At 34.6% G+C, this 12,730-nt stretch overlaps 1 protein-coding gene across 4 annotated transcripts in view; it reads left to right on the top strand.

The window, feature by feature from the left end:
- Positions 1–12,730, top strand: part of LOC129758632 (PR domain zinc finger protein 1) — a 198,516-nt gene that overhangs the window by 162,638 nt on the left and 23,148 nt on the right. The window contains exon 1 of one of the 4 annotated variants that reach the window (XM_055756176.1): positions 91–963. The exons of the other annotated variants lie outside the window; for them this stretch is intronic. The gene's annotated coding sequence lies outside the window, so the exon portion shown is untranslated. Of the gene's footprint in view, positions 1–90; positions 964–12,730 lie in introns of those variants that run through there. 4 annotated transcript variants of the gene reach the window in all.

Genomic DNA, 12,730 nt, shown 5'->3' with positions numbered 1-12,730 from the left:
CATCTCACCCCGGCTGAGAATATGGCACGCGCAAGATTCGCTCCCGAAAGTGCGCCATCCAGCAGCAGCTTCCCGAATGCAGTTGCGGGAGCTGTCGTCGGTCGTTATTGCGGTGGTCATCGTCAGCTAGTAGTTGGTTTATTAGCCATTCACATCCCGGTGCTTTGTGACTTTTGATGATGTGTAGGGCCGACGGCGACGTCCACGTTTGAATAGTTGTTGTGGATGCCTGCCTGACTTGATAGTCGCAGCCGCGTGAAGATGTCGCGGGTGCATAATTGGGGTGAACCCGGGTGAGATATGGAAGCTTCACGCCACTCTGCCGAGATAGAATAGTGGTAGTGAAAAATTGTGTAACATTTTCCCTGTTTTGTGACGACCCTGCGTCCGAAGGGAGGTTTTTCGTACCGACTTGGGCCGAGAGAGCGTTTACTAGTGTTCAGTTCTAAGAAAGACCGCGACCGTGAAAGAGTGAGTTGATCCGTGATCTTCGTCGGGATAACTGTCTACCCCTGTCTAGGGTACAAGTTCTTTGTTCGGAAGTTTTCCATGTCATGGAAACCGGAAGAGTACATTTCTGCTTCCGGCCGAGAGTACTCAATGGATCTTTACCAACAGCAGCCACACAGTTCCCTTAACTAGTTTGTACCCGAGTTCAGTGCTTATTTTAAACAACGTTGAGTGGGAGGAAAAAATCTTCAATGGACCATTTATAGACATTACGAGGGATTGAAAAATAGATTTTCATCCCTCCGAAAGTGCAAAAGTCAAGGGTGCTGCCATCAATAGAAGAACCTATTTTTAGACTTTGCTCACAACTGTTCCCAGTTCTAACAAGTGAAAGTTCATAGATGAGGTGCTGTTTTTTTTATACCCAATGAAACCGGATGCGATCGAGAGTGAGAGTTCCCAGTTCTGTTCTTCACCTGTCCTTTAGGCATCGAGAAATTTTATAATTCCAAAGTAAGTTGTTATCAAATCATCCCTCCGAGATGTATTCCTTTTGTCTTCCTGCAACTGTTTCTCCCCTTAAAGACTCATTGACGATGCACCACCGAAATTCAAGGTTACTGGAACAGTCGGCAAACATCGCCGTCTACATCCAAAACTTTCCACCCACTCGCCCACGCATCTGCGGCGGCTCTATCATCGTCCACCCACTCTCGAAAACTGCAGTTTTCACGCGCATTCCACCCCATCCACTAAAGTGTGCATCGTGAATTCCTCAATCTCTCTCTCACTTCCAACTTATTCTCTCACTCCTACACGCACGCACACCACGAAAGTTTCCCCTAATCATGCATCCAGAGCCAAAGCCAGAGGAAAACCTTTTTGGGTAGGTACGTCGCAATTGGAGCCGAACACCATGCGTCTCCATCCATTTGGGTGCATGCTGAACGATTGAACGCCCGGTTTCTAATGCAACCGAGAGCAGCATACACATATTTAGGAGGAACATACCGGTCACGTGTAACTAATCGTCGTCGTCGTCGCGTAATACTTACTTACTCGTTAGGCTTATCGGACACAATATGCCGAACACATTTCTAGCTACATACCCACACTTGTTCGGTCACTCTCATTCAGCCGGAAATATTAGATTGAAGGTCTCCGAAGTCGGAATACAGTTGGGTGATGGAGAAGCATCTCCGGAAGCTGCCAACTGCACTTTTGAAGATGTATGATTAACTATAGTTGAACAAATGTTCATATGACTGGAAAGGTGGTAAGGAAAATAAGGATGTGAAATTAACCCTCTTTTAAAAACATCCCAGATTAACATCACTTTTTGAAGAAAACGAATATCAAGTAAGATTCCACAAATTCCCAAGATGTGTATCAGCATTAAGGAGAGCTTTCATGGTTTGGGATAAGGATATGGTATGTCAGACTGAGTCGATCTGGGTTCATCTTTGAATTTTTTAAACCGTAAGCCCTTAAAAGCTTCGTTTTGTTTCAAAACTCAACCATGATTTTTTGCAGAATTTTAAAGTAACGTTTAGTTGAGTAAATTTTGACTTTCATGTTTCTATAGGAAAATTGAATATTTTATTCATTAAATTCAACATAGTTTTTGTTTCTTCTAAGGAACCAAGTCTGCCATTGGTTTTTGTGCCAATTTATGATTTTTCCAAGGAAATTTTCCGCAGAACAACTTTGCCAAAGACAGTTACTTCGTATCTTATTAGGCAAACAAGATATGAGCTCTTGAAAAGGGGTTTGTCTTTAAATATTGAGAAACAATCGATTTAATGGACATCACTGCTGGTATTTAGTGAAGTATGGCCAGCAAAGTATTCATGCAGTAGCTTGCTAGTCACCAGCATTGATGTCAATTGAATCGATTGTTTTTCAATGACTTTAAGGAACATCTAAATTGGCATGAAAACCATTAGTTTCACAAAAGGAACAAAAGTTCTGTTGATTTTACAGAAAAAAAAAATTCAATTTTCCTATACAAACCTTGGAGATATAATTTACTCATGTGAACTTCACTAGAAAGTTCAGCAAAAAATTATGGATAACTTTTGGACTTAAACGAAGCTTCCCTTTTTTCGGAAGAAAAGTTATTTACTCTATAGGCAACATCCAACAAGCAAAATTACCGTGTTTGTGGAGCATGTTTTCCCAATAAACCAGCCGGTGAAAAAGCAGTTGAGTTTATAGGGGCTTTAAAATAAACAAGAACGACTACTTTCAACAAATTTTCAAAGGCCATTTGCATCCTTGCGCTAAAGTGGTCTAATGACAAACAAAGTCACTCTTTGTTTTCAACGGCATTCAGTACCAGGACATAAAGCATTGATCGTTCAGAATGATGAAATCTGAATTTGCCCTCTTTCATCAGTTCATCCGAAAGGCCTGCATCTTCACCGGATTTGGACGTACTAGACTCCAGTATCAGGGTATATATGCTAGAGAAGTTGAACGACGATGGGCATTCGAGGTTGGAAACATTTGAAAACGTTTGGTGAAGATTTGAGTCAAAATTCCAAACTAATGGCGTTTATGTTTATTCCGAGTGTTGAACTTGGTTTGTAACGTGTTTGTTTATTTGGAGAGTTTTGCACTTCAGAGGTCCAGGAATGATATTTAGCGAGAAACAAGGATTAGCGTCATCCCCCAAGATTTGATGCATTTGATGTCTTAAACAAACTTTTATTAAGCTACTCCACTACCTTTACTAAAGGCGGTCATTGTGACTGGAAAAAAGTTAGGGTGGTCCATTAGATTTCCGAGATCCGGAAATTATTTCCTATCTGTGATAAGATATGGTCCTACATTATTCTAAAATACTGTAGAACATAATAATTCATCAAACATTGTCGAAGACACCAAACATCAATCTCTTGAACTGGAAGTTTTATGACAACTTATTCGTATGAAGTTAGGGTGTTTCTATAAACATCAGTTTTTCTTATTGATATCTTTTTATTGTGATATTTGATCAAAATAATTAATTCAGCAAAATTTTAGATAATCATAGTGCGCTTTTTTGTTGAAAACGAATTACCAAAATTTGGTTTTGTTTTGAAGTTATGTGTCGAAAAATGACCCTGTAAGAGCCTGTAATGAAACAAGCCAAAAATATTATTGTTGATTGCATTTAAAAGTTCATGTTGCAATCTTTACAATATCAAAAAAACTGGAGATATGTGTTTGAATAAATGCGTTAAATTGTTGTATGAAATTTACTAAAAATCGTCAAATCCTCCATAAAAAGGGAGAATTTTTACATTTGGCCGGGCTTCCAGACCGAACTGAGCGCCATGAGAAAATTTTCAATCAACAGAAATTGCATCTCGTGCAATTCATTTGGCAGGTTGAAAGAGTGAATATGATTGACAGAAACGAATTCCTTGAGTTATAATCAACCGATTCTGGCTCATAAACATTTAAAATTTTGTCTTTTGATGGAAATATATGCCCATAAAGTTCAAGTGTATCAAAAAATGCTGATGGCGTTCAGTTCGGTCTGGTCGAATCCCCACCATTTGTTCTCAAGGAACTCAGAAACTAATAGACCGATTGATGGGAAATTCAGCATGGAGTAGTTCAGTGAGTGTAAAAAGGTATATGTGGAGTTTTAAGTCCGTCGCACTCAAGAAAGGGAGGGCTCCCATACAAAATAATCGTAAAATACGATCAATAGCGCTATAATTCAATCTATTGACAAGTAAATCTCATCAAATATTGTGAAATTTCATTCATTCACATGTTCAGATAGTTTTTAGTACAAAAAAACTCCTCCCGTCAAAGAAAAAATATTTAAAAAATTATAATGAAAACGCGAGAAAATCCTAACCCTCATGATTTGAATTGGTTTGAACTAGTTTGAGATTCATGAAATAAAAAAGGTGTGTCACTTTCAAATTACCACCCTGTACAGCCTTGTTAAAGCATACAGTTATATTGTTCGACCTTTTTAAGTATTTGGAATTTTTTTAAATATTTGTGAAGAATATGAGTTTTATTTATCTTTTCTTGAACACAAACATTTATGGGATCCCAATGAAATATGATGTTTCCTCGAAGAGAGACTATTGACTTATCACTATGCGCTACATACTTTTTTAAAGTTCATTTCTAATTCGCCTTTCAACAAAAATGAAACCATTGAAATAAATTTTATATTTCAGAATATTGGTAGTTCAACAAAGCATAAAAATATTCTAATAAGGAAAAAACAATTGCATATTTTTTGTTGAACCCATTCCCACTTTGATTTTTTCAAAACCACGAGATTTAAGGTGCTTTATTGAGCAATAGCACAAATCAAACTGTAGAAGATGGGAATTGTATCAACTTTTTAATTCCAGATTTTCGAATTTCCGATCTAAAATACCTCGATTTTCCTCTTTAGGGCTATGTGGATTGTATGCAAGCTTGTTGCATGCAAGCTTTTGTCCAATTTTACCAATTGTATTTTTAATTAATCCCTTGTTTTGTGTTTTAAGCCGTCTAACCTAAGCTTGCCAGATTGTTCAGTTTTATCCGGACTTGCCTGGAAATTTAATACAAAATTTGGAAAAAAATCCGGTCCGGTCAGGTAGGCTGGATTTAGTTGAAACATGCTCGGATTTATACACTTTTTTCGCAGAATCTAACAAAAACTAAAAAAAAAAATGTTATACCTAGTTTATGATCTCTTTTAGTATGATTTTTTTAGCATATTTTATCAAAATAATCATCATCGGTTTTAAGAAAGCCTTAATTACGATTTGAAATCTACTGATGTATTTTTAAGGAAAAAAAAAGTTTCAAGCATTTTTCTCTTCTTGGTTATGTTGAAAATTTACTTGATTTTGTCCGGATATTTCCAGGTTTTTGTGTTGAAAACTTTGAAATCGAATGCCTGAATTTCACCAGGTTTTTAGGTAAAACAGCCCAAATACGCGCGCAGAAATTCGGGCAACTTTAGTTTAACCCATTCGAGACGGCAATTGCACCTCAATTGCAATTTTGTTTTCCTTCAACTTGATCAATCTTTATCTGAAAAACGTGTTCAGTAATTTTTTTTAACTCAACCGAAAATTTACACAAATTCTCCATTACACAGAGTGTGTGTGTAGTCCGCTCTTTAGAATTAAAACATTTCTAAGAGCCGATTGCACTCACGGTGTGCAATGGATAGAAAAATTAAAATTGTACAACGTTTTACACCTGATCAATAATCTTTTTTCAATATAAAAATAGGATATAATGCAAAAAATATATTGTAAAATAAGCAATAAACAAATATAAGGTTTTTTGTGCAAGTTTCATGAAAATAACCATGACAGGCAAGGTAAGGTAACTTAACATTAGATTGAGATAAAAATTTACACAGGTGTGTTTTGAAAGATATTAAATTGATTGTTGGCATCGAATCTTAGGTTAAGGGTCGATAAAAGGGTGCATCCATATTAAATGTTTAAGCTGTTTCCAGTATTGTTGTGATCATGCATTGGATCTGAATGTATATTTGCAATGGTGATTTCCAAGGCATGGGTGGCTGAGATTTTTCATGATTACAAACAAGTTTTGTTCTACGAAACTGTATGGATAAAATTTTTTGAATAAATTGATTTTCGGCGATTTCAGTCACGTGACTGAAATCGCCGAAAATCAATTTATTCATTACCCAACCAGTCGATAGATTTTTCTGATAAAATTTTTTTACTGTTTTTTTTTTTGAATATTGCATAACTACAGGGGCTAAGGAACTTGACTTTCAGTACTTTTTCGGTTGTTCTTTTTACACATATTAACACTGACTCATAGGTTAATTTTTATGTATTTTTTTAACTGGCCAACAAATAACTCAGATATTTCAGCTTGTTTGAGAAGTAAATCTTGTGCATTTTTTCGAATTGGTGTCCTACTTTCCCAACCTCACCTTTAGACGGGGTTTATGTTATCTTACTTAGGATATTTTTTATCGTAAAAAATCATTCCAGAATGTTGGTAACTCTTTGACCTAAGTGCCAATCATTTTTTCGATCGGAAAACACATTGATCAAGAATTTCCAAAGGCTACCAAGTTGATCACTTAAAAAAAAATAGGTCCTTTTGCAGTTTTCTCACGTTTTTAAGCTTCTTGAAGCTGTACCTTTTGAAAACTGCTTACCAAAAAGTTTTCAGTAACAATGATTCGTTAATTAACTTTTTCAAATCGTTTAAAAAAATGTGAAACCAATTATTAGATGCGGTTTTATGACTATTTTAGTATATCTCGTCTGAAGGCGGGGTTGGTCATTAATGTATTAATGCAAAACTGCGTAATCTCTGGAAGAAAGGAGTTTCAACGTCTTGACTAAAACTAAGAAAAATAATACTGTTTCAACAAAACCCTTAACCAATCATTAATATCATTCATCAAAATTTCATATTTTTCAGCGTAAAGCAATGATGTTGCAATCGCGCCAAACATGCATCTGAATGAAATCATTTCATTTCATTTTCCGCTATGATTTGGATCATTCTGCTTGAACTTGCACTTGCACTTGCACTTGTGATGCGGTCATAAATTGTGTGGTGCTCTGCGCGCGTCAGTTTGCGCGTCGGTTTAATTTGCCACTCGTTAGCGCAAATATGTAGATATGCAGTTACGGGAAGATCAACTATGAATTTGTAAATAAAGGTAGGGTTTAGAATGCGAGAGATAGAAGAGCGATGTTTGTGTTTTAATATTGCTATTGAATCGCTGCCTATTAATTTTTTTTTTGAATATTTTTAATCCAACATATTTTGAAATTTTATAATATGTTGAATATTACAAAAAAAACTTACTATTTTTAAAACGTCAACCCTATCCAAATTTCACGAAAACAATAAAATAAGATAAGAAACTGACCTACTTAAAAGAATTTAATCTTGTGGACTTAGATATTATTTTTAAACATATTTATCAGCATCAAGCCTCTTCAAACTGTTATGAGCTATCCGGAATACTATTTTGTAAATATTATTTGATTGTGCTTTTAAAATTTAAAATCTTTTTTTGTATGCCGAACGTCTTTACTGCACTGTTACTTTCCATCGAATATTATGGTTTATTTTTGAAAATGTGTTTTCACTCGGCCCAACAAAGTTTGTTTTCGACGGTGATCATCACTCAGTAATGTCCTGCCTGATATCATTGCCAAGTTTAGTCATTCGGGTTTTTGTAGGTGCCAGTTGACCTGATGAATAAAAGGGTTAGAACTCGCATTCCCTCTCACTGGGAAGTCAGGGGGTGTGTCGCCCGTTCAATTTTCTTAAGTATGAATTAAGTAATCGTGAACAGTTGAACGCTTTTAAGAAATATATAAAAATATTTTTTTTTTTGGAATAGAGTTTTTCAAATCATCATCAACCGAAGTGAAGATTAAAGCTTTTCTCAATGAAAATATTCAATCAACACATTCAAAAATGAAATTCCTCTGAGTCCCACTCACTGTGTCACATTCGGATCCAACCCTTTGATAGACGCACCGAGTGCAAACTATTTTAATACCCCTGTCCCGGTGCCAGTCCCGTCAAAAATTTTGTTTATATTTTGCGTAACCCATAGCATTACACCAGTTTCTGGCAGCCGCCCGGTCGATCTTGGCAGCCGGCACAAACAGGAAGGACCTTCAAATGTTGCTCTAGCAACATGAATCATGTTGTAGATCCCGAAAACGACGCGACCCAGCGCCGCCGCCATTGGATCGGCGAATCAACTATCGGGAAGAGTGAAGTGTATTTTTATTAGGTGCTTAAATACTATTTCACCGACGTTCGCTGCTGCGTTTTTCGATGATGCAAAATTAACCTACCCAAGAGGGATCGTAGACCATTGGATCTCTTCCATTTTCTTATTTGAGGATCGGGAAAATTCGAAATTGGATATTTCAAGGTTGGCGCGGCTGGTCGGAAACTATTCATTCAACGGCTAGTGGCAGTGATTTCCCCGCCCCAAAAGATTGATGGTGGCAACTGATGGTTGCAAGTGGAACTGTAACTGCACTTTAGCCGATCAATTAACCTTAGAAGTCTGGTAGGAATTCGGTAGGTTGATTGGTGTCTATGAATTTTTGATGAGCAATTTAAATCGGAAGAAACAGACACATTTGAAAACAAAAAACGCGAATCCGCTCTGAACAATAAGCCCTATTATATTTGGTTATCGAATCATATTTCTCAGTGACCATTCAGCGAGCTAGTTGGTATAAGAGTTCTTCATTTTTCCGCTAACTGAAGAACTATAGATCCTAAAATTGTTGATTTTACCACAGACCAGGGCCGTAGGAAAAACCGACTCATGGGGATGGAGGAGGGGGGGGTTTGGTGACTGATTTTTACCAATGATTTTTTACCCAGCAATGCACCAAAATTACAAGGTACAAAAAAGTTAAAAAAAAATTAAGTTGTAACTATTTGATTATTAATTTTTAATTACTTTTACATTAAAACTTTTGCATTCTCATTCGCATGAACATGTACTTTTACATTAAAAGATTGCGTTTAAATCGAACTTTAGTAAATTGGTTTTTTAATTGGTTTTAAGCAGTGAATCAAAAATCGCCTACTATCGAATGATAATGGTATTGTCCTAACTTGAACTTTTCATGACAAAAAAAAATCTTTGTCGTTGTCGTACGCTCGGAACGATAAAGACAAATTTCTTTGCTGATTGATTCCGATAATATTTTTCCAGAACATTCGTTTGTTGCTATTGAAAAATATAAGGATAAGCGGTTCCGAAAACAGCAACTAAAACGCATCGGATCATAGCTTGGGAGATATTGGAAGAAAGCTCTTGGCCTCTTCATTAAGGAAATCGATAGGAGAATCGCTTCGAGAGCACTGGGCCGTGGCCATGGCCAATCTGTCCGGTTACGGAACGAAATATACCAAAATTATCGGATTGAGACTTGCGACATATTGATAGAAAGCTCTTGGCCTCTTCATGAAGGGACTCGATAGGAGAAACAACTTTTAAGCCTTAAAAATGAGCTAAATTGGCCTTCATCGGTGGTTAAAATCATTGAATATGTTTAAAAATTTAGTAGATCAAACAAAGTTGATTTGAGCATCAAATAAGTGTTTTTTTTAAAAAGAGCCTTCCTTTTCTTGAAAAAAAATTCTATACTCAAACTAAACAAGCCCAATCTTCCAAATTGATGAAAATAAATCAAATTTTCCAGAAAAAGAAAGAGAAGAAAAGGTTTGCATCAAATTTGCTTGATGCAAACTCGAACCAAATTATTGATTTTTGTTTGTACACTGTAAATTTTTGCCTCGATTTCCAGCAAAAAAAATTGCTGGAAATGTTCAGCAATCCAAACTTTTGCTGGAAACCAGCAAACGGATTTCTAATTGCTGGATTTTTCAGCAATCGGTTGTGTTCTTGTCATTTTTGCTGAAAAATCAGCAATCGGTTTTCAAATTGCTGGACTTTCCAGCAATTGATCTAGTTTGCTGGAAAATCAGCAATCGAGTTGTCATATTGGAGTCTGTTTGTTTTCGTACGCTGAAGCAAGGTGAGACTTTATTTTACGAATTTTGGTTGGATTAATATAATTATTTTTATTTTCCTCTATATTTTACCAACCAGACACAAGTCAAGGGTGAGTTTTTATTGGACAGATTTAATAAAAGATACTAATCAGAACTCTTTTCTTAGGTAGCGAATGATCAACACTCTGGCACAAAGCTACCACTCCAGAGCCGGTGTTGGAAAATTAAAAAAAAAATTGTTGAAAATAACAACAAAACATAATTTAAAAATGGAGGAAACTAATTCTGTTTCATTGCTCATTATATGCACAGCCAGTATTCAATATTTAATTTAGAATTGAAATATAAATTTGGTACTAAATACAGCCGGTTATTTTGAAAGAAAAATAGCTGGTTTCCAGCAATCTGGATTGCTGATTTTCCAGCAATTTGAGTTGCTGGAAACCAGCATTAACGTTTGCTGTTTTTTCCAGCAATTTAAATTGCTGGAAATTTTGCTGGAAAGTCAGTGGGACAAAAACCAGCAAAATTTTGCTGGTTTCCAGCAAAAAAAATTTGCTGTGTAGCTTGGTTTAACACATATTAACAAATTGCGGACCAAGTTATTTTTTTTTTTGCTTGCTGCTAGTATACTGCATTAAAAAGATTAATTCAAATGTTTGCATCTTATAATGAAACCTTATTTTATAAAACTTAACGCAACACTTCTCATTACTAAAATATTTTAAATTAACAGAATTTTGATCATTGCTTTCTTAAAAATAAAATGACGAATTTTGATGTCTGGCGGCTTAGACTTTATCTTTCTGTTTTCATAATGTTAAACAATACACCGTGAAAATATAAAATTTTATGCAGATTTTCCAGATGGAGATCAGGTAGATGTTTCGCATCAAATATTTAGCATAAATAATCAATTCCATATTGAAAATTCTGTGAAAAACTTTTTGAAATAAAATTTTGATTTTATTCTGTATAACACAAAACTAAGAAATTTTACTCAAATTCTGGCGTTTATTTGTGATTTTCAGCTGAATTGTATGTACAAACTTATTTTGATTAAAAATTTGAAATCTGGAAAATGAATTGACAAGCAATCTTAAGTTTATGATCTCTTGAAAATCTCAACAATTTATGTTGATTGAAAAATGTATTTACAAGCTAAATCTTTTACTGAATTTTCAATCTGAGTTCTGAATCTGAGTTCTGAACCTTGTTTCATAAATTGAGCATTGAATCTGTGTCCAAATTTCTAAACGATTCATGAAATGTACAAAAAAAATACGAATTCTGAATCTTAATTCTAGATCAGAATTTTATTAGCCAAGTTTTACAGCCCTAATTCATGAATTAACTATAAAGATTCTGTAGTTCAGGTTTAATCTAAATAAACATTTCAAATTATTTATTTTAAATCTGAATGGAGAATCTGTATGATAATTTGAATTTAAAATGATGAATCTGAATATGAGTTTTCAATTTTGGATTTCCCTTTCGAAGCTTTAACTGTTTGATTTTTAATGTAAGAATTATGTTTAAGAACTTCTGATTTGAATATTAAACCAAAATTTTCTTATTTTCATATTTGGAAAACTTCTATCAAAATATTTCAAATGCATATGATCTCGAAAAACATGATTTATATTTGATATGAATTTCAAAACCAAATTTGAACCAGGATTTAAAAGCTTTTCATTTTTTTTTTTTATGATTATTAGAACTGAAAATCAAGAATCCTGAACTGGATACATAATCCGAAATACCAAAATAGAAATGCAATTTAGAAATATGGAATCAGAACCTTCGAAATGGGTTTTATTTATTTTAAAATTTAATATACAGACCTGAATTTTAATAAACAAGTGGGAACATTTTAAAAAGTGAGGCCAAATTTAGAACTTGGGATAGGTTTTTGAGGTTTTCGGCATTAGTTTTTATTCTAGATTGTTATTCTTGAAGAACCTTACTCTATGGTCATAATTTGATTCTAAATTTAAATTTTGAGTGTAGAGTAGAATACCACGCTTTTTTTTCCTCATATCCCGTTCCTACGGCCATGCCATAAACCATATATTCGATTAGGTAAAATGGATCTTGATTTGAGTAGAAATTATATAAAATAGTAGAAATGTTATTCGGATTGTCAAAAATTTATCGGCCTTATTGGTGATATTTGTTTTCATTAAGTAAGAACATTTCAAGACAAAGAAATTTCATAGAGGCTTAGAAAGTTAGAAGAGATAAAAAAATTATGGCTTCAATAACTTGACATACTTTCTATTCGTCTATGACATTTAATGATCTTTAGAATCAAATATATTATCTGAAGTTTTAAATGAACGGCCATATCTGAGCAGTTCAAGTACAAGGATTTAAGGTGGATATGAGTAGTCAACTATGCTTAGTTAAGCTAAAATTTTATCATCTTTAAAAGTTCTTACTAATAGAAAATTAATTTCACCGATAAGTCCGATACATTAAATAATAAACAGAACTTGCTGTAATTAAATTCTTCATTAAAATCGAGCATGAGTAAAGTTGAAAAATTGGGTTGGGTGAAACAAGAGCATCTGCTGAACAAAACACAAAACATTGCACTGGAATATTTTGTTTTATTTTTTTTTAAGTGTTTTTCCTTCTGTTCTTCCCTGAACACACTAATCAAATCGATCGGGAGCTGACAAAGCTGAGCTGATCAGATATATTTAAAAAACAATTCTGAAACAGCAACACATTCCAGTCAATATCATGTAAAAAATTTCCT

This window comes from Uranotaenia lowii, chromosome 3 (genome assembly GCF_029784155.1).
Source record: "Uranotaenia lowii strain MFRU-FL chromosome 3, ASM2978415v1, whole genome shotgun sequence".
NCBI lineage: Eukaryota > Metazoa > Arthropoda > Insecta > Diptera > Culicidae > Uranotaenia > Uranotaenia lowii.
The sequence above is the reverse complement of the archived record's forward strand: the minus strand, read 5'-3'. Positions and strand labels throughout refer to the sequence as shown.